At 37.5% G+C, this 20,176-nt stretch overlaps 1 long non-coding RNA gene across 6 annotated transcripts; it reads left to right on the top strand.

The window, feature by feature from the left end:
* The first annotated feature begins 4,569 nt into the window (after positions 1-4,569).
* Positions 4,570-18,280, top strand: LOC135327879 (uncharacterized). Of its 6 annotated transcripts, none has more exons than XR_010388386.1 (6): positions 4,570-4,680; positions 5,454-5,570; positions 5,672-5,806; positions 13,979-14,108; positions 14,616-15,093; positions 16,358-18,280. It is a non-coding gene; the product is annotated as an uncharacterized LOC135327879 (long non-coding RNA). The 6 variants fall into 6 exon arrangements; XR_010388387.1 differs by having other exon boundaries at positions 5,651-5,806; positions 13,982-14,108; XR_010388390.1 differs by having other exon boundaries at positions 5,651-5,806; positions 14,616-14,806.
* Positions 18,281-20,176: the final 1,896 nt, after the last annotated feature.

Below are 20,176 nucleotides of genomic sequence, written 5' to 3'. Positions count from 1 at the left end.
AGAGAGCTTTATGACTTTTGGTAAGATTTTTCTGAAACTTGTCTCCCTCCTGCACAAACTGCAGGTGATGCACATGCCAGGCACCACTGTGCACCAGACCAGGCAGTATATGGTGCCTGCCTGCCTGCAGCCCCCAGGGGAGATTTCTGGGTATGTCGAAAGCTGAAGTGATGGGCATGTGGCAGCATTGGCTGGGCACAAAAACAGTGCAGAAGAGGAAGGTATATGGTCCCAACACCCAGATGTCCTGTCAATTCATTTTGGGAGAAGAGCAGTGAAAATTTATTGTATAATTTCGTGTTTTGACCTTCCATTTAATGGTGAAATTGAATCAAGTAGACTTTGTGAGACCTCCACTAGTTAAAAAGAATTAGAGCTGCTGCTGCAGCGACCTATTGTTTGCCTGTAAAGGAGTAAGCCAAGGAGTCAGTGGAACCGGGTAGCAAAGTTATTGGATGGCACTTTACGAGTTTTCTAGCCCTTTTTTCAGAGTAGCTTGTGTGTAGAGAAAAGATACTCCCCCAGATGATCTGTCACCATTTTGTATTATGTGTGACTCTCAAAGTAAATGGTAAAAAGGAGACTGTCCCAGAGAAATAAGTGGAGCCAAATGTGATACAGCTGCTGTAATCCCACATTCCTGGCCCTTCAGAAGGCAAGGGCTCCAGCTGGGTCACTCCAGCAAAGATTATGTCTCATCTTGGGCTTCAGTTATCAAAAAATATTCAGCATCTGCTGTGGAGAAGTGAATTATTCCCAGGGAGACTAATTCAGTTAACCAACAAACAAGCTGACCAGATAGTTATATGAACATAATTTAGTCTATGGATTTATCCAGCATATAGAGGGTTAAATACACCATTATGCTAGTACAGTTTTCCCCCAGTTTCGGGATGATTTCTTTTCTATGGGCTCCTCTCACTCAGGGCTGCTAGTATGGAAACAAAGGCAAAGAAATTGAAAGCATCCATGTACTTGAATGTAATCCACATTTATTTAGGTTATCTATGCGCTCTCTTGTTGTACACTTAGGAGCAAGGGTGTTTTTTTTTTTTTTTTTTTTTTTTTTGGTAAAGTTATTCTTAGTATGACAAACAAGAATAGTCCTTTATTCTCCGGAAGTAAGATTATAAACCATTCATTACCACCGCCAAAATGGGAGTGTAGTTTCTTCATGAAAGGTTAAAAATTATTCCATATTGTGATCTGTGAAATCCCTGTCTTCTTAATTCATTTCTGTATTTGCCATTATGCATTTCAAGATCGTCCAGTATAGAGGTAATTTGTCATCATGCCTGAACTGTTTGACTAGTGATGTTTCCATTTACTGAAGATGTTATACAATTTAGTGGAAATGATGAAAATTTGTTAGCTACAGAAAATAGACAATAAGCTATCATAAGCTATCATAAGATAGCACAAAGGATTGAAACTGGCCAAGAACTAATATTGCAGGAAAAGCTGGTACTTAGTTGGCTTACCACCTCTTATGGAACATTTCTTAGTTTGGGGGGAGGGGGCTGATTTATTTTTGCCTTTTTTTTAACTTTTCTGCTGGCTTACCATCCTCCTTTGTTTGTAATAGACCTGAGGGAATGTCTGTGCGCTACAGATGTGCCACACATCTGTGTGTACAGATGTTTCTTTCCCGGGCTATACTGTTCAGCTTTTTGAGCAACTGATGTCCTCATACCTGATAGTAATAGTTTATATTGTAAGGATGTAGATTCAAGATCAAGCCTTGTTTATATTAAAAGATAGTTCAAATTATTACACCTCCACAAAGCATTATAGGTGTGGCTTTTCCCCTTGAAACAATCTGGAGGCTTAAGAGAGGAGTTAGATGACAAAGTGAAAAAAGTGAAAAGAGTAAAAACTCAGGAAGTGACAGATTAGCATTAGTTAAAAAATAACTCTAATACTAAGTCTTAAGAAGGACAGAACTATTTCTCTGTATAATGGTTGCCATGTTTGCTACAGCTAGTAGCAAGTCCTGGTGCTCCATATTGACATCATGGTCTTACCGTGGTACTCCGCTACTCCATAGGCCAAGACAAGTAAGTATAGGGTCATCTTAATATTTCCTAACACATTTCCAGAACTGTCATGAGATTGGTCAAACCTATAAGAAGGACTGCTTTCTTCCAGGGGGTCCCTGGTCAGCTCTTGTCACAACTGTAGTTGCTGGGAACCAGAGAACTGCTAGTATCAAGAGTGAGACTTGTTGTACCAAAAATGAAAAAATGTAACCTGTCCAGTATATGCACAACTGGAAGATGCAGAAACATTACAGATCTTTCTGTCTTCTGATAACAATACCCTCTTTTGCTGTACAACCTTTGCTGAGATTAATAAGTGTTTGACTACTGGGAACAGTCAAGATTTGTAAGAAGTATAAGCAGTTATTAAAAGCACTATGTTTTCTACATCCATTTGTAACTCACTCATTCATCCTGGATTTCTTGTAATTGCTATAAAATAGAGTTTCACATTATTATTTACCTGCTGTGTAACAATTAGCACCTTCCTAATAGCTTCCAGATGCAAAACTAAAGCTGAACATCTGAGCATAATTACCATCCCTGTCACACATTCCAGGAACTGATACTTGTTGCTTTTGGCAGAGTTGAGAGCCAATACAATAGCATGCGTAATGGTCATATCAGGGTGCCAATCCTATAAATGTAATTCACTTAAAATGAATATAACTTGATTTCTGCAGGGATTGCCATCTGAGGAAGAAGGGCTGTTGTATTATGCTTGGGTGACTGCTTGAAAAAAGAGAAAATTTGCTTGTTTTCTTCACAGTGCTAATTGAAAAATGGTACAAGCCTGATTTATTTTTGTCATTTCATTCATTATGAAGTATAAACATGACACAGAAGGTATATCAAGGGAGCGTGAAAAAGTTATCATTCGGATTTCTGCAGTTCTAGTCTCTCATTATTCTCTTATGCAATGATGATACACACGTCCCTTACATACAGACTTTTTGCAGTATTTTGGCAATGGAAGTGGCTTCCAGTGAGCACTGTCAGTCAGGCATGAAAATCCTGATTCTTACTTATCTCAGGACTTTCTTGAAGACTTAATCAAACAATATCACTGAAGAACATTTGAAGGTCTGTCTGGGAATTGTCAATCTTGGTCTAATTAAACAGGAGCCTTGAAATAGCATTTGTCCTGAAATTTATTATGAGGAGTGAATTCTTCATTCATTTTCAGCAATAGGTATTCTTGTCCCTGGAAGAAACACTTCCCTCCTTTCTGCAGTCCTCTTCTGGTAATAGACCTACTATTCGTCAGATAGATCTACTTAATCCTGATAGTAACCTTCAATCCTGCTCTGTTCATTATTCTCCTGTCTGCAGATTTTTCTGTTTTCTTTCACCTCACAGTTTCCAGATGGTATCCTCGTACTTTGGTATCTGCCTGCTGCGCTTTTTTTTTCCACAAGGGCAAATTAGCCCTTTTACCCTGCTACCACATTTTTTCCTACTAATTTCATGACAAATGCTGTTTCAAGGTTCCTGTTTAATTAGATTGAGGTTAATTGTTTCCAGAGACAGATTCAGATGATCTTCAGTGACATTCACTTGTTCCTGAAGACAGACAGTGAAAGCATGAAAGACTGATCAGATGGTTTAAGTATCAGCAATATGAGGGAGGTTCTGGTACGTTCAGCACTGGAGCGTGTTCACAGGAGGAACTACTCTTTACAGAAGAACAACATGTGAGTGCTGGAACAATAGCCTTTTGGATCTGACATGAGTAATAAGAAGTTCTACTAAAAAAGAAGTTGGGAACAATTTTTGCAGTGTATATTGATACCTGAGAAGAGGAAAATCAGGTAGACAAGAGTCAGTAATGCTTGAAAGAATAAAAAACAGCAGGAAAATAGATAAACAAAAAAAAGTAAAATATTCATGGCAATGGTAGAAAGGTGTGTTCATGGAAGAACTGTTCCTGACTGAATTAAAAAAGGGATAATGATCAATAAAATACAACTGCGATGCTTCTAAACTTATTTAAGAAAACAAGACACTAAACTGGAGTGAACGAAAGTATTGATGCAAAAAAAGGATAACTGGATGTAGTGGGAGTTGCAAAACCACTCATCTGGAGGTCACTGAAGGACAATGGATGATACTGTATACATTAACCAGTGAATTTATGTTGTAAAACAGCAGAAGGTTTCTAATTACCACAGGAGTCAGCCTTCCTTTTTTGGTAGAGTGGAACAAAATCTTTAACTGTTTTAAGAAGAAGTCAGAAAGGCTTATTGCCATTGCTGCCTGCAACAAGAAGTTTTTGGGACAAGTCACACATTTTTTCATTTCCAACAAATGTACACAAAGTCATGTTTCCTATAGTCATAAATATGAACAACTGGAAATCCACCAAAATATTTCTTCAAATGATTCTGTGTCTAGGAATTTCAGTTTTATCACTCAGCATGTATTTGGTCCTGGTCTCAGGCCTGGACTTTCCAATCATTCACACATTTACACATAAGCAATGGTCTGGCATGAGCTTAAGTAGATTTCTGGAATTTTTTAGCTTGGGTATAAATGAGCTTGACTTGCTATAGACCAGTTATCTGGCACTGAAGCTCTTCATGAGAACACTGTGAATGCTCTAATCCTGACCTGCAGGAAGACGGGACACTTAAGGAAGGAGGTATATTCTTTACCTCATAACTGTAGACAGCCTCCTTCTCTCTAGAGTTTTTTTGACCTTCAGCTGCGCTTCCAGGCTCTCGGTCTCCATCTTACACATTTGCCTTTCTTTTCACTCTGTCTTTCCTTCTACTTTTGCAGCTTGGCAAATCCTTAATCCCATATGGTTTCTCTCTGATATACCATGCAGATTACTATGCTGAGCTGCCCATTCATTGTGTTTACTACTTCAAAGAGCCTAATTTCTCCATCTCTTGAGCCAAAAGTACAACTGTTATGTGCTCATAGGGTTGAGTCTCTAATCCCTATAGAGCCAAGAGACTCTTGGATCACAGTCATTAGCAGCTTTCACTACAGTATTATGTAAAGTTCCCTTTCTCCCACCTTTTTTTTCCCAAGAGGCTAACTAATTAGGATTTCAATTTTATGAGTGTTGTAGGGAAAAAAAAAAAGCCCAACAGTTTAAACTTCTGTTGTTACTTAATTTCTAAACCTACTCAAATTGACAAAATGGATTAAAAGAGCACATTTTTGTTTAAATAGCTCCTACAGAAAATTGAAGCTATTCCAAGCCTCCTGGCTTTCTTGGCCCATGCTGCCTGACAGCTTTCACTACATTGTTTTTAATTTTCCCACAACTATTATGACCAATTGGAAGGTTATGTAAAGACTGAATTGCTGCTTCTGGGTTACACCTGTAAATTTTTTTTTAGCAGAACTGTTTTATCAAAATGAGATTTAATATCAGCAGCAACTTCTCTTTATCATCTACAGGTTTTTTTCCTCTATCAGTACCACCATGATGATCTTTCCAAAAGGACTACTGATCAGTAACAACAAACTCGAGGAAAGATGGCATGCCAGTAGCATAATGTGGACACCACTAAACAGGTCTGTTTTAATACTGAGTATGGAATATGTAGGGGCAATGGTCAGAGTGGAGCAAAGACTCAAAGTTCTGTTATAAACAGGATTTGATCTGGTCATTGCAGAGGTGTTGCCCTGTAGGGCTGCACCTTCAGCCTTCTCCAATGGGAGATCCACACTGAGACTGCACTGGATTTCTGTCCCAACATTGATTCAGGCTGGCACAGGAAGGTGATTGTCCCACACTACTTTCTTAACCTGTAAGTGAGTGTCATTTACTCTCTATGTACTTAATATTGTCTGTTTGCAAAGTTTATGTGATTTCACCTTACATTAATCCAAATTCTGCTCAGTGGTGCTTTCTAGCTTGGTGACCAATCCCACAGTCCTTTCAAGTCCTCTCTTTAGTTCTAATCCTCTATTGCAGGTCAAAACTCTATGAAGCAAAATTTTCTACTGTTTCTATACTCTTTTTCAGGGTGAATGGACTCTTGTTTTCAGTGTGGCTTTCCTAACCCTGCCACAAACAGACTCTAAAATGTCTATGACACTACAAATTTTCATTATTTCTGGAGCACACTGTTTTAATATGTCATTTTTCTATAGCAAAAGTTAATTATTCTCTGGAGCAAAGGAAGGCATCATTTTGACACTGTTAGAGAAGAGTCTGGGATAGAGCCAGGGCATTCCCTGGTTGTGCCAACAAGAGACAGACTTCTCTTCATATCTTTTCAGGGTTAAAGGCACACTCTAGCTATAACTGAGGGAGAAGGATAAGAAAAACATATTTGATTTTATCAAATAAAAAAAAGTCACTGTCAATATGGATGCCCTTTGATGGCTCCCAAGTGCAAGACTGGCCCCAGAGCAAAAGCCACAGCTGGCTGTCGCGAGCGAGAGGTATCGATGGCTATCAGCAGGGATGGATATCAAGTTACCGATAACTATTAGCACCTAGTGCGATGGATGCCTGTAAGTAGGTATGGAAATCCATTGGCCTCACGGCCTCTGGAGATCGAGAGGGATCTCTGCGTAGTGCGAGGGATCAATAGCTATGGATGTGGTGCCCTCGTGATAGGTAGGGACATCGGTACTCCTCAAGGCCCATTGGCGTGAAAAACAGTCAGTGTCGATGGTTGGCGTTGCCTCCCAAAAGCAACATCGTCCCCAGAGCCAAAGCTATGCATGCCTGCGGAGGAGGAGCAGTTTGGGGACCTATCAAGAGGCTTCGATATTGATATCGATATCGAAGCCTCTCGATAGGCCTGGAATTGGACAGGCATCGATGCCACTTGATCTTGAGAGTGATCGATATGGATGCCCTTTGATGGCTCCCAAGTGCAAGACTGGCCCCAGAGCGAAAGGCACAGCTGGCTGTCGCAAGCGTGAGGTATCGATGGCTCTCAGCAGGGATGGATGTTGACAGTTACCGATAACTATTGGCACCTAGTGCGATGTAACACATCCATAGCTATCTTCCTCAATTTCTTTATCATTAGGTTACTTCACTGCTGAGTTTTTTTCTGAGTAAACCTTTCCAGTTCCAGAAGCCTCATGTAGCACATGCTAGGCCTATTATCCAGGTATAAGAATATACTGCTTACTCCTTCTCACTTCCAGATTTAAAAGCAGCTGAGAAATCGCTATAAAACTCATTTTCTTTACCTTATTCAATAGATAGATTAGGTTATCATTGTACCTTTTTTCACACCAGAATCCACTGAAGCTATATCTTCTGTAGAATGATTACTTGTGGTAACTGTTTATAACCCAGGGATAGGAGGTATCATTTTTCTGATCATCTCTTAAAGTTTTTTTGGCAATTCGGTATGCTTGAGTTCCGTAACTTGCATAAATGCATAATATGAATTCACAGATAGAGCTGCCTTTAAGAAAGATGAGCCCTTGCACAATGAACAGCTGATCCATCTGCTTTACTAAGATACCTCCTACTTGTTTGTAAACAGAGTGAGATAATTCTGCTTTGTCTGTCATTGCCTCTGGAAAGAAGCCAAACTATACGCTGTCATTCCTAATTCCGAATGACAGTAACATACTGTATAACATAGCTCCCAGTTCTAACTGAATGAATACAACTTTTGGAATTATTATTGTAAATGGCAAATATCACATCCAATGTATTTTCTGCTGTTAGTATTGCTTTTCATAGCTTATAATCCTACTAAACTCTTTAGTCAGAGTATTGACTGAGGCAAGGGTCCTGTGGGGGAAAAGAAAAAGAAGTGAGATGATGTAATTAAAGATTATGCCCTAATACACAAAAGGGACAAATTGAGATTGTGCATATTATCTTAATCTTTTTAGAGATATTATTAGTTTACGATTGAACATTTACGTTAATTCTATCAACAAATAGTTTAAAACCACGTCTTTGGAATGTGATTTCAATGAGAGCTGAAGATGTCCAACAGTTCTAAAAAATCAGGCCATTCATTTAAGTATCTAAATACATATGATTGGATTAGAAAATTTGGAATGAAATATCTGTCCAAGACTAGAAGTCAGGTTATATTTGTGACTCCTGTTTCCCTACTGAGGCTAACTTCAGTTTAAATAGCTTTACACCTCCTGCCTCTGTCTGGTTTCCTGTGCATTTCCAGTGCATTTTTAGTACAGAAGTGCCTTCTGTATCCTTAACTGGTAAAGCAGTCAGACACCTGGTGCTGGAGTAAGAAATTAAATTTACTGTATGTAATGTACAGGAACAAATCGATATCCTCAGATAACTGGAAAAGCAATGAAGTCTTTCTAGAAGATAAAAGAATAGTATTATGAGTATGCTTGTGTCATAAAATGCATTATTGTGAAGAGATTTCTGCTCTGAAGTGAGTAGAAATCTAAGGTAGATTTGTGTCTCTCCCCTTCATATTTAGTGTGATACAGCACTACATAGACTTACAAGCTCCAAACTAGAGGCAATCTACTTCCATATACATAACAGGATAACAGCTACTACACAAATAAATGTATACTGTATCCAGACCATGGATAGGTCATGTGTGACCAAGCGGATATCAGTACACCAGAATCCCCTCTTGTGGGGTGTATGGAAGAAGTTCAATTCATTGTCTCTCTGTGTACTTCTTAGTAGAGCCAAGGTTTTGGTTGTTTTTCTTAATCAGTTGTTTGAACTTTGGAAAAGATCACTGTGCTTATTAAACCATGAATGTTACAAACCTCTTCATTTTCATTTTGATTGTCTTTCACAAAATGGACTTGGCTAAGTTTTGGGCAGTTAGAATGATTTCATTACAACAATTACAAAATCTTTCTCTAATTTTTTAATTAACACAGACACAATTCCTTATGGTGTACTTATTTTCACTTTATTGCAAGTGATGCACATGATTTCCTGAGTGACCAAGCCAGTTTAATGGAACAGCTAACTTTTGCATTTTCAAATTAATTGCATTATTTTGCAGTTACCTGTTTGGGTTTATTTTAAATAGAATTCAAACAAATTTTACTTTCATATAACAATTTACTTTAAATAATGTCTGCAAATAAATACACAGTCCCATGGTCCTCAATCTCTGTCCCAACAGATTGTCTGTTTTGCCAATATTTGATTAAGAAGTTCCAGTTCTGGTTAAAAATTGTTAACTGCCTCTGTGGAGCTTCTGCCTCAGATGCTGGGAAATATAATCCTTGGCCCTGATGCAGAAAGTGACATCTGCTTAGGTTTTATGATACCATCTTGACTAACATGAGCACAGCCAGAATGTTTGCTGATGTCAAGGAGGGGACTTTAAAATTTTAAAAGGCACAATGGTGTCAATTTTGCAGCAGATTTCCATGCTAGCTTGAATTTTTCTGAGCTTCATGGGGATCAATGCACATTCATCTGAACCATAGGCATAAAATGGAGGTAAAGTTGACTTTTTGTTTTACTAGGTCAATCTTTGAAGAGGCTTTTGCAGCGTCTGACAGTTACATAAAATATTGCACTGATAAATTTAGGATCCAGCCAGATATTACAAAGAATATGCTACTAGGCAGTGGTGAGAACACTTCCCCGTAGCTTTTAGCTGACTCTGAACTTCTACGTGAATCACAGATCCAGCATTGTGATCATTTCTTTATTTTTTTTCTTGAATAGCAGCATTGCTGATATATTGAATAACTAAATAATTAACTAGATATAATAGGCCTAAATTTACTTATGCTTTATCCTGGCTTTAGATGAATGCAACTTTAAAGGTGATTAATTTAAAAAAGTAATGATATAATTGTATTTCTTACTGCATCAGTTTAGTTATATATATCATTATAAGCTGTAAGTGGTAAAGTAATAAGCTATTTGTTGAAAACAATACCAGAATGGATCAATAGTCACAGATCTTTTGTGATTCATTAAGCTATTGAACTTAACCAAAGCAGCTAATGAAACATTCCAGTAGCCAGTATATCCTTATTATATGTATTCCATTAACCAAATCTTTCAGATCTTATTATATATTGGTCCCACTGCCTTCACAGTGCATCAAGGTTCCTTTGTGCTAAGCAGTAGAAAAATGGAGACATAAAAAGAGTCACTGCTCTACTAGAGCTCACAGTCTAGAATTACAGTTAAATCTAGATGTGGTGAATAGAAGGAGAAAAGTAACAATAATAATAAAGTGGAAACATCTTTCAGTATTATTATAAAAAGCATAAAGCCATAGTTATGATTCCCTTGAAAACATGAAATAAACATCACCAGCAGTATGACTTTCCCTATGGAAACTCATAGAAAGGATGCCAACATTTTCCAGATTTCCAGGTTTCCATAGTATCCCTGACACAATAGAATATCAAAAAGTAAATTCAGTTGTAAATTCAGTTTTCAGCATGGATCAGCTAGGGGAAATCTTAAAAGCAGCTCCAGGATATGCTACTTTGAATTTGCTAGGTGGTTGCTGCAGGGTAGTATAATTCACAATGCAAACTAGTACATTCTTTCTATCTTTGATTATTTAAAAGGTAATTCTGTGAAACTATTCCAACATCAAAGGGAAGATTTTGAAAAAGGCTGGAATAAAAGTGTCCATTTTACATCATAAAAAATGAGATGATTTTGAATTAAGTGGTCTGAATATATATGCAGAGCAAGGGACCTCTGATGTAAAAGCACTCAGTTATATAATTTTAGTAGAAAAAAAGATGTTTTTTAAGATAAAAAGTAGGGTTAAATAAATATCCATTGACATGTGACAAGGGTTAATATAATATTAAAAACTCATTTTTGTGCGATGTGCCACAGTTTGTTGTGATCACTCAAATTTACAGGCCAGCATACTCTCTGAAAAAAACCTTTATTTTTATGAGCTCATTAGGAAAAATAAACCAAGAAAGCCAACAAGAGGTTAATCTTTTCTCTGTAGACTAACTCTCTAGTTATTTAATTTGCTAGTTTGCCAGTTCATTAACTTGATAATTTGTTAATTTATGTGTTTATGAGCAAAATAGTTACCTAACCTGTGGTGAGAGAGCTCATCCTTTCTCCTCCACTACAATGTGGGTGGGAAGCACGGGAGCCCCAGCAGCCCAGCTCCTGGTGGATCTGCTTCAAAGGCTGCTTGGGTGAGCCAATGCATATTTGCACCTTCCAGCTTGGAAGTTTCGTCTGTACCATCCCTATCAGTCATTTCAGTTATTTGCTTAATTTAAAGAGTTTCAGTTCTATTAAGGTATTAACAGGCAGTTACTTATAAAACTTCAAGGATAATGGATATCATTCTTTCTGTCCTTGAGTATGTGGCATACGTACTGCTCTTGCTGTAGCCCATCGGTGCTGCTCCTGGCATCTATCTGGCCTTAGCATGAGCTGTGTGTCAGGCCCAAACCCTGAGTAGGAGTGAGTGAACAGTCATAGTGATGCTAAACTTTTGCTGAGTGTCCCCCAAACCCTCCATATTTTCTATTTTCCATTTTCCTCTTCATCTTTCTTCTTTCACAGGATAGGCAAACAACACAAACAGAAACATAAATAGGAAGTTTGGCATTTTAAATAATATTATGCATTTTTAAATACACGTACCATATAACAACAAGATTTCCTTGTTATAGTTTCATACTATAACCAGTTTTGCAGTGTAATGACAAAAACAAACGTGGTTCACAAAATTCCAGTGGAAACTTGTAATCCACACAAGCAATCTAACAAGATGTGCAAACTGAAATATTGATAGTGCATATTTATCCTTGAACTGCCAAGATTACTGGGGGCAATATTACTGTATTGTTCAATACAGTGTGATGCAGATCCTCAGATACCAGCTTCACTACCTCTTCAATCCCAAAGCTGTAAGTTGTTAAACCCTGGTGCTGTGCTGAAACTAACTAGCTCCTCCTCTCCGCACTGCAAGTTGTAATGTACAGCGTAACAGCGACATTGCTCTACTGTTTTCTAGATTTGTGCTTGTGTCTCCACGTGCTCTCTGCTCACCTCCTAACTGCACCAGTCAGTTGTGTCCTGTCTGCACACTCTCAGTGTGCATAATATTCCTGCCATTGTGAAGCAGGTGTGCCACAACTGTTATAACCAGGTAGAAATGCTTTATAATGGAATAGAGGGGCATCCGCATCCCCAGAAGTCTTCCCTGGCAATATTTAGGAAGATAAAGTAAAATAAACAAACAATGTACTTTGGGTGCTATCTCAAGGACTTGAAAGGTAATTTGGTCTTCGCAGGTCTTTTGATGAGCATGAGCCATGATTTAACCACACTTATGGAAAGGCATGAAATCTACTTATAGCAAGAAAACACTGCAGGATGGTGGCAGAATTTAGTATGTGAATTCCGTCTAGCATTTCATTCACTCTTGGCTTTAGGAGGGAGCAGTTCCATATCATGACCCATCTATACCCATTTGCAGGAGAGCTTTTAAAATACTCTCGCAGATCTGAAAAGAGCACACAGATTAAGCAGTATCAGGATAATATGTAGTACTAAAAACACTAGAACCCATTAAAATGAGCTCTAATGCTGGAGCTTATAACTGTGGGTTGCTAGCATAACGATGGTCAGGCTAAAGGAGAGACCCAGAAAGAAAAGGAGAAATGCATTTCTGAATTGTAGCAAGCGTTATCATTAGCTTTTAACACACAATAACTGAAAATAACCAAATTTTCTCAGGGGCTGCTATGTTTCAGTGCAAGCACTTTCAAGAGCCAGTTGTCCTTTCAACAGGAGACTAGCTGGATGCAGTGGATGGGGGCTTCAGCACCAGACCAGGCATTAACAACTAAGCTGAGCAGTACTGAAGGAGAGGTTGCACCATCTGCTTTGTGCATAAAGGAGGAAAACAGATGAGATCTACCATAAAGGAATAGTGAAATTCCATGCTGAAGTTACAATAAAAAACAATATTGTGTAGAATAACCTAAATTATAAACTTCCTGAGCTGAGTGCTCTACAATTAACAGTCCTTTTTGGACTATCTTTTTCAGACCCCGTGTTTTTTCTTGCCTGATTTTGGCCTAGCCTTTTCTGGAGGCATCTTCTATCCAGAACGCTATCTTGTAGTGGGATATTCTTCTGGCATAGTGAAAGATGGGATTAAACTCCTTCAGGGATCCAGACTCAGACCTCCTATTTCTTGGGTGAGGGCTCCAACCATTAAGGTTTTCTGCATGAGTTGTATGCCTTTTTCAATACTTCCATATTTTAAGAGTAAAGTCCATTGTCCTCCATTCTTCATATTGTTATGGAAGGTTAGGCTAGCTGGCAAGCCTAACATTCCATAACAATACAGGGGATTCAGGTGATGAAACTGGCATTGTGAATTAATTCCACTCCTGGAACAATGCATGAAGCTTTTAGGCACAGCAGTGCTGATTTCCTAAGGCCCTCTTTGTATCTGGCTCAGCGGGATTTCAGATACTTCCTTTCTTAGACACTACACATTTCTCCACCTTCATTCCCTTTATTCTTCTAGAAGGACTTAGCAATTTTTACAGTGTTTGTCAAATGTTTGGATGCTTGCAATTTATTGTAGAAGGGAGAAGAGATAATCTGAAATCCTCTTTTTTTTATACCAGGCTGGTGATTTTCACAGTTACCGCCATACTGAGTTCATCACAATACAGTTAGCTAGAACTTTTCTTCTGAAAAGACAGCAAGTCTTGTCTGAGGCTACCAAGAGATAGAAGCCACAGTATTATCCTTGGTAATTGATTTTCATGGTTTAATCACTGTCACAGGAAATTATGCTTAATTTGTTAGTTTGAATTTGTCTGGTTTCTGCTTTCAATCATTGGTTTTATTATGCCTTGCTTCACTAGATTAAAAAGCTGTTTAGTGACTGGTAGTTTCACTCTATAACAGAAGATAAACCGTATAAACAAATCATATCTTAATCATCCTCTTTAAATTTCAAAGCATTAATATTTTCTCTGATCCTTCATTAATTTTTCTATCTGGTTGTCAGCAGTGTCTCCAGTTTCCAATACCCTTCTAAACGTATGGAAACCAGAAGTTGAAGTATTGGTCTACTTTCAATATAGTCCCTGTCATAGATCTATTACTTTGCATTTGCTACACTGAAACCTTGCGCACAGGTAGGTACAAGCAAACCAGAGCATTATCCCTGACTGCTCCGTCCTCATTAGTATTTACCACTTTGTCAATTCTTTGTCATTTGTAGATTTTATTGGATTGTCTTTATGTACTTTTCATCGCTGAAATATTGAGAGATTCCATTCTATTATCATGCACTGTAAATGCTAGAAATATATCTATTTTATGAGGATTTCTCACTGAGAACGGCATGTTGCCATCTGTTAAACAAGTGATTTTTAATCCGCTTAACTTGTGCTTCATTGACACTATGTCTGCTCCTCATTTTTTAATCAGATTGTCGTGCAGCACCAAGCTGAGCGTTTAACTTTAGCCTATATTGTGCCTCTATTATCTCTCTATCTTCACTTACGTAAGTGAAATTCCCTCGAAGGATATCACATTGTATTACAAGACCTGGTTTCCATAAAACTGTGCTGACCGGTATTAGTTACATGCTTTTTCTCAAATTCTTCATGAGATCATTCTAATTCATTATACTTTTGCAGGTACTATGGCCAGACCAACTAGCCTACAGACTGAGCGAAACATGAATAAAGCTAACAAGTATAAGGTGTTCCTGCTTCATCTGCTGCAAGAGCTGCATCTGGGTTTTCTCAGCAGTGTGCACTCCCCTCTTGGGCCTGCAGCAGCCGCCGTTCTCCCCAACACAAGCCCCCAGACAGCAGTAGCACGTGAGGTGGCTATCGCAGGTCATGGCACACGTTCGTTCTGGGAGTGCTGCTCAGCATCTGGTCGGATGCTCCTGTCATCTGTTTCCTTTGCTGAGAAAAAGCAGTGGCCTAAACGGAAGCAATTCACGGGTCAGCCTGGACCAGGATTGCTAAATAAGCTGCTAGTTCTGCCTGGGAACTCACCCAATATTCCAGACTTCACTAAAAATATACATCAGCAAACTCTTTTGCTATTCTTCAGTGTAAATTGTTCATGCTTCCTTACCTTGCACTCTCTCCACAGTACACACAGGCAAGTAAAGTCTTGCTTGATTATTAATGGAATGAAAAGTACTTCAAAATTTGCATGTAATACAGTATCTCCCTGCTTCTTTCCAAGTACAAAACAGAAATATTTATTAAACAGCCCATGCCTCTATACATAATGAAGCTCTGGTTGTGCATTCGCTATTCAGTTACTCTGACTTATTTCTCCTTTCAAACAATACATCTGCAGCTTACTATAGCAGTGTAAAAATTAAATGCTTGCCTTTGTATTCCTGAAGTCTGAAACACCTTATCTCCATTTTCTTAGTGCTTTACACAAAAGGAATGTTCTTTATGGCTCTACTTGGAAGGATTTGCCTATTGTTATATTTATCTCATTTTAATTGGCACTTTATTTTCCAATGCTGTAATGAAAATACAAGTGAGAATAACTATCATTTTAATTCTTGCTGAAGGTGGAGTGAACGCTTTCATTCTGAAACATTAAGAATATTCATTTTTAGAGAGTTCCTTACTCAAAACATGTCAAGCCTGATTTTGGTTTCACTCACATAATAAGAAAAGGAAGAATCAGGGATATTACTCCTTCTCTATGGTTTTACTCCATAGCAAATGCAGCCCATTGGCACATTGTTTTTAAAATCTAGTCTATGCAAGGAGGTAACTTCTTACACATAGGAGTTTCCTGGAAGGCGCTGAGTATCAAAGAGTTTACCATGTATCCAGACATAGGCAACCACATTCCCTGGAAGTTTTACACCTTTCTGTTTGAAGTGGGAGGGTAAAAGAAGCATTTCTGGCTGCCCTTTGGATGTTTTTAATAAGCTGGGTCTGAAACCGAGACAGGGCTTTGCCAGTGACAGTGCTTTTGGTGCCTTTTCTGTGCTAATCTTGCATTTCTGAGGGCAAGTGCTCTCTGGCATGTCATCCTGTGTTTGCTGTTGGGTGCAGTGTGGATCCAGAGCACACTGTGCGAGAACAGTGTTTATCAGTGCAGCTATATCTCAGTGCCTAGAAAGGCACTGTTTTTACACTGTTCTTCTTGAATCAGAGTAAATGACATGATTTTCTTTCTTCTTGCATTCCTTTACACACAAGTGGCTATAACAGACAAGGAAAGTGCCCTTTGCAGGGAGGAATACATGGAGCTTAACATGTCCCAGGTTGAGTCAGCTGGAGCAAAGGAGTTTGACAACAGAGAGAATTTTCATTCTGATTGATTGGTTTTACACCACTAAGGCCAATGACACTGTAGAAGGATTTCTATATATATTTTTTCTTTATTTTAGATGTATGCTGGGGAAGGAGACTGAACATTTTGAAGTAATGAAATGCTGAGGATTTTTCATGGAAAACAGATCTTCCAGCACATCCTTAAAAATCTCCAATGTCCATATTCTAATCTCTTCAGGAAACTTGTTCCACAGCTGTAGCCACTAAGAGAAGAATACTTTATTTCTAACACATTCTGTTTCCTGGGCTTTGTAGACTGCATTGCCAAAAGTATTAGAATCTAATCTGAAATAAAATGCAAAGAGTGAGTGTAAAGAACAATAAATGGGAAAAGGAGCTCTTAACATAAATCTCTCTCTTGAGCTTTGATTAAACTCATGAATGTCACTCAGTGTGTTTGAAAGCCTGTCCTTTATCATGTTTAGACCTATGCACAGAAGAATAGTAACCATTGAAGAAATATTTATTATTTAATGTCTTATGCAGAATTTTCTGTATATGAAAAGAAAAAGGAAAATATTATTTAAAAATAGCTTAATAATAACATAGCTGTTTATATTGCATTGTTGTTATTACACTTATAATATGCTACATTTGGAGCATTTTCATAGCATTTCAAAAATAGTAGAGATGCTGAGATGAAATAGCCAGACAGAAATACTCTTCAATGCTTTTAATGTTAATGAGCATGCCAATACAGGAGATGTGAAGAAGTGCAGTGTAAAGCAAATCCTTTTTTTTTAATTTGTAAGAGCCTGAATAGATGAAAGTGACCCCAGGTATTCATAACATTTATTTTCAATAAGTTTGTGAGTGGACATTGCACATTGTATTCTACTTTTCAGTAACTTTCTGAAGCATTAGAGGATTCCAGATCATGATAAAAGTTTGAATAAAAATATTTTACTCTTCCCCTTGGGTGATATTGGGGGGGGGGGGGGGTGTTGGATATATTTCTTAGTATAACTCATCTAACGTAATAAATGGGCATTGAATTATTGGTTCTCCAAAACACTGAAAATGGCTTTGTGATTTCATGTGCACCAAAATACATTTACTCTAGCTGAACCGAGATTGGTGATATTTTTGTTTCTTCTGAAGCACACTTCATAGAACTGCACAATCAGCAACAATATCCGTCTGGTGGCTTTTCCTGTGTCTGTAAAGATACCCTGGATCTAAGTTACCAACAGTTATTGTTAATCCACCAGCAGGCATATTTTTCATCTACAAACTGCTACTTACTCTCAAGTTTTACAGCCTGAATATAAATAGCTGCTTTGTTTCCATTTTGCATATAATGGAACAATACTGATTATTAACTGAAGCCTGGCAAGCCTTACAAGGACTTGTCTACATTTATGACTACTCTGAAAAGAAACAGTCCTTAATATCAGACGAGAAACAAACTAAGAGTGAAAGTAACCAAAATTATTATCACTTTATAGCTGCAGAAACAAGGAAAATAAGTTAAAGAATTTAGCACCCAAATCCTATTGAAATTCAATGGGAATTGAACCTCTCAGGTTCAGCTAGAAATCTGAGTTTAGGGGCCATCATTTGAATGGATTTTACTTATTTAGTGCAGATGGGCATATAGTCATATGCTCAGAAACATGCTGGATGCGTAATATGCACTGAAATCCCCACGTCAGTGAATACCTTGCCATTAAAATATTAAATATTACAACATAATCACATACTTCTGCAATTGGAGCCAAATGATATCAAAAGTAGGTAAAGTGTTTGAAATTCTCTGCTATATTTATCTCATTTATTGTAGACTGGTGATGAATCTTAATTTTCTGACCATTTAAGAATACTTTGATACTTACATTTATCTTTATTGAGGAGATAAAATATCTGATAGTAAATTATTGTCTTAAGGCTATTATAACTGTCATAAGTAATCTGTTAGTTATCCAGACCCTTCCAAAGTACATTTTATACAAATTAAAATCTTGTTTTTTAATTGTTGTAGGGAGACTTAATTGCCTCTTTATCAATGATAGTGATAAAAAGTATATTTCCATTCTTTACTGATTGAGTAAAAGACTTTTGTAAAGCTTTTTATCTGCTTCCTTTGGAAATCTTCACAAATAATTTTAGAGAATGCTGATCATTGAATTGTCTTTCAATTAAAGTTTTTATATAAATATAAAGATTCCATGATTTTTATAATCCAAAAATGCTAGCTACTTTTGAAAGTAATCTTGTTCCATGTAGGACTTGAAATAGAACAATATGAAGATCTTAACAGAAAAGGAAATTATAATCCACCACAAGAACTCTGTATAGTAAAGAGAAAATTAATCCATCAACTTTTTCTATTCCTCGCTGAAAAGAGAGTAGACGGATAGGGAATTAAAAATCTTATCAGTTACTAATCCAAAAGTATAGTTGCATGTCTCAAGTTCTTCTTGTTAGTTTTTCTCTTGATATGATTTTAAGTTCATAATATCTCTTAAAATACTAGAATTAACTTTAGACTAAAAGATCTGCATTAACAATACAAGTTCTGTCTTAATCCATAGAAATAATGATTTCCTCTGCATTCTTTTTATTCTTATAAATTCAGTTGGCCACCTCATTTCATCTAGCAGTAGAAATAATTAAAAAAAAAAAGCCTCCAGCAATGTCCTTAATCTTCTAATTGAAGACGGTCACTCAAGTCCTTGTCTTTTGACCTTTCTCTAAACTTACTCTGTGAAATATTGAGAGGAATAAACAAATTGAGATATTTCTAAAAGCTCATAAATTGTAAATTGGAAAAGCAGGCTTACTGCCTCACTCCAGCATTCTTAAAGAGCTTGAGGACCAGGGCCATGCAAATGCTCATTGTATGGTGCAGGGCTGCCATGCTTCACTTCAGGGAGGAGGAGTTCAGACACAGTCCTGCATTTAATGAATGTTACTGACAGCTCTCTGCCCCTGTGCTAGGGTGCAGCCTTGCACCTTGGAAGTTCTTCCCTTTCCTGGAGCCTTTTAATACTAGGCTGTCCAGTTATAGGCAGTGCAGTCTCTTAAAAGCATTTGAATTGGGTCCAGTAGATTTATGTGAATCAGAAGTGGCCTTCTTTCTATCGCTACTTAAAATCAGACACAGACTCACCAGTGATACGTGATCTCTGGACCGGCCAAGGAATTATATAGTTTGGGTAAGAAGTCTGTTATTAGATCAGTACACTTTATTAAATTTTGTAGGACTTCTATGTGTGACAATAAGACTTTCCAGGAAACAGCTGCTTTCAAATACAGTGACATTTCTAGAGAGAATTAATTTTAGTCCAAAAATCCCATTTAGAATAAAAGGCAGCACTGCTGGTGAACAGATTCTTTGAAAAGAAAGGATTTATCCTAATATTTGTACATAGCAAACAGCTACAGCTAGCTTTCTTCAAAGAGTCAGATGTTTCATTTTCACTGGATTTGTTAAGACAAGGGAAGGGAAGGGAACTCGTGCTGTGATATTAAAGCTGATATTTTTCAAGTTGTCTGTAGAAGAGATATTCCAGTAGACACTGAGTAGCTAACAAAAGCTGGATACCTACTGTTCTGGGGTGTCTACATTAAATCACAACATTACAGTCATTTGTAAAGTCCTTTTTCAAAGATAATCGGTATGCAAGTGACAGAGCTATCTAGTCATCTCCATTCTGCAGGATAGGGAATTGGACTTCTGCCTAATGAGAGTGAATTAAAACGATCAATATTTGTTACTGACAGGGCATAATTTATCATTGTATTTGCTAATCAATCAGTAAGAATAAAGTAAAATATCCTAAAGGCTGTGTTCCAATAACAGGAATTTAGTGTGAAATAATGAAACCTGATATATATGACAAGGTGCAAAGTCTGTGAGTTTTAGTATAATT

Source organism: Dromaius novaehollandiae, chromosome 3 (assembly GCF_036370855.1).
Source record: "Dromaius novaehollandiae isolate bDroNov1 chromosome 3, bDroNov1.hap1, whole genome shotgun sequence".
Classification (NCBI taxonomy): Eukaryota; Metazoa; Chordata; class Aves; order Casuariiformes; family Dromaiidae; genus Dromaius; species Dromaius novaehollandiae.
This window is presented reverse-complemented; position numbering and strand designations above follow the sequence as displayed.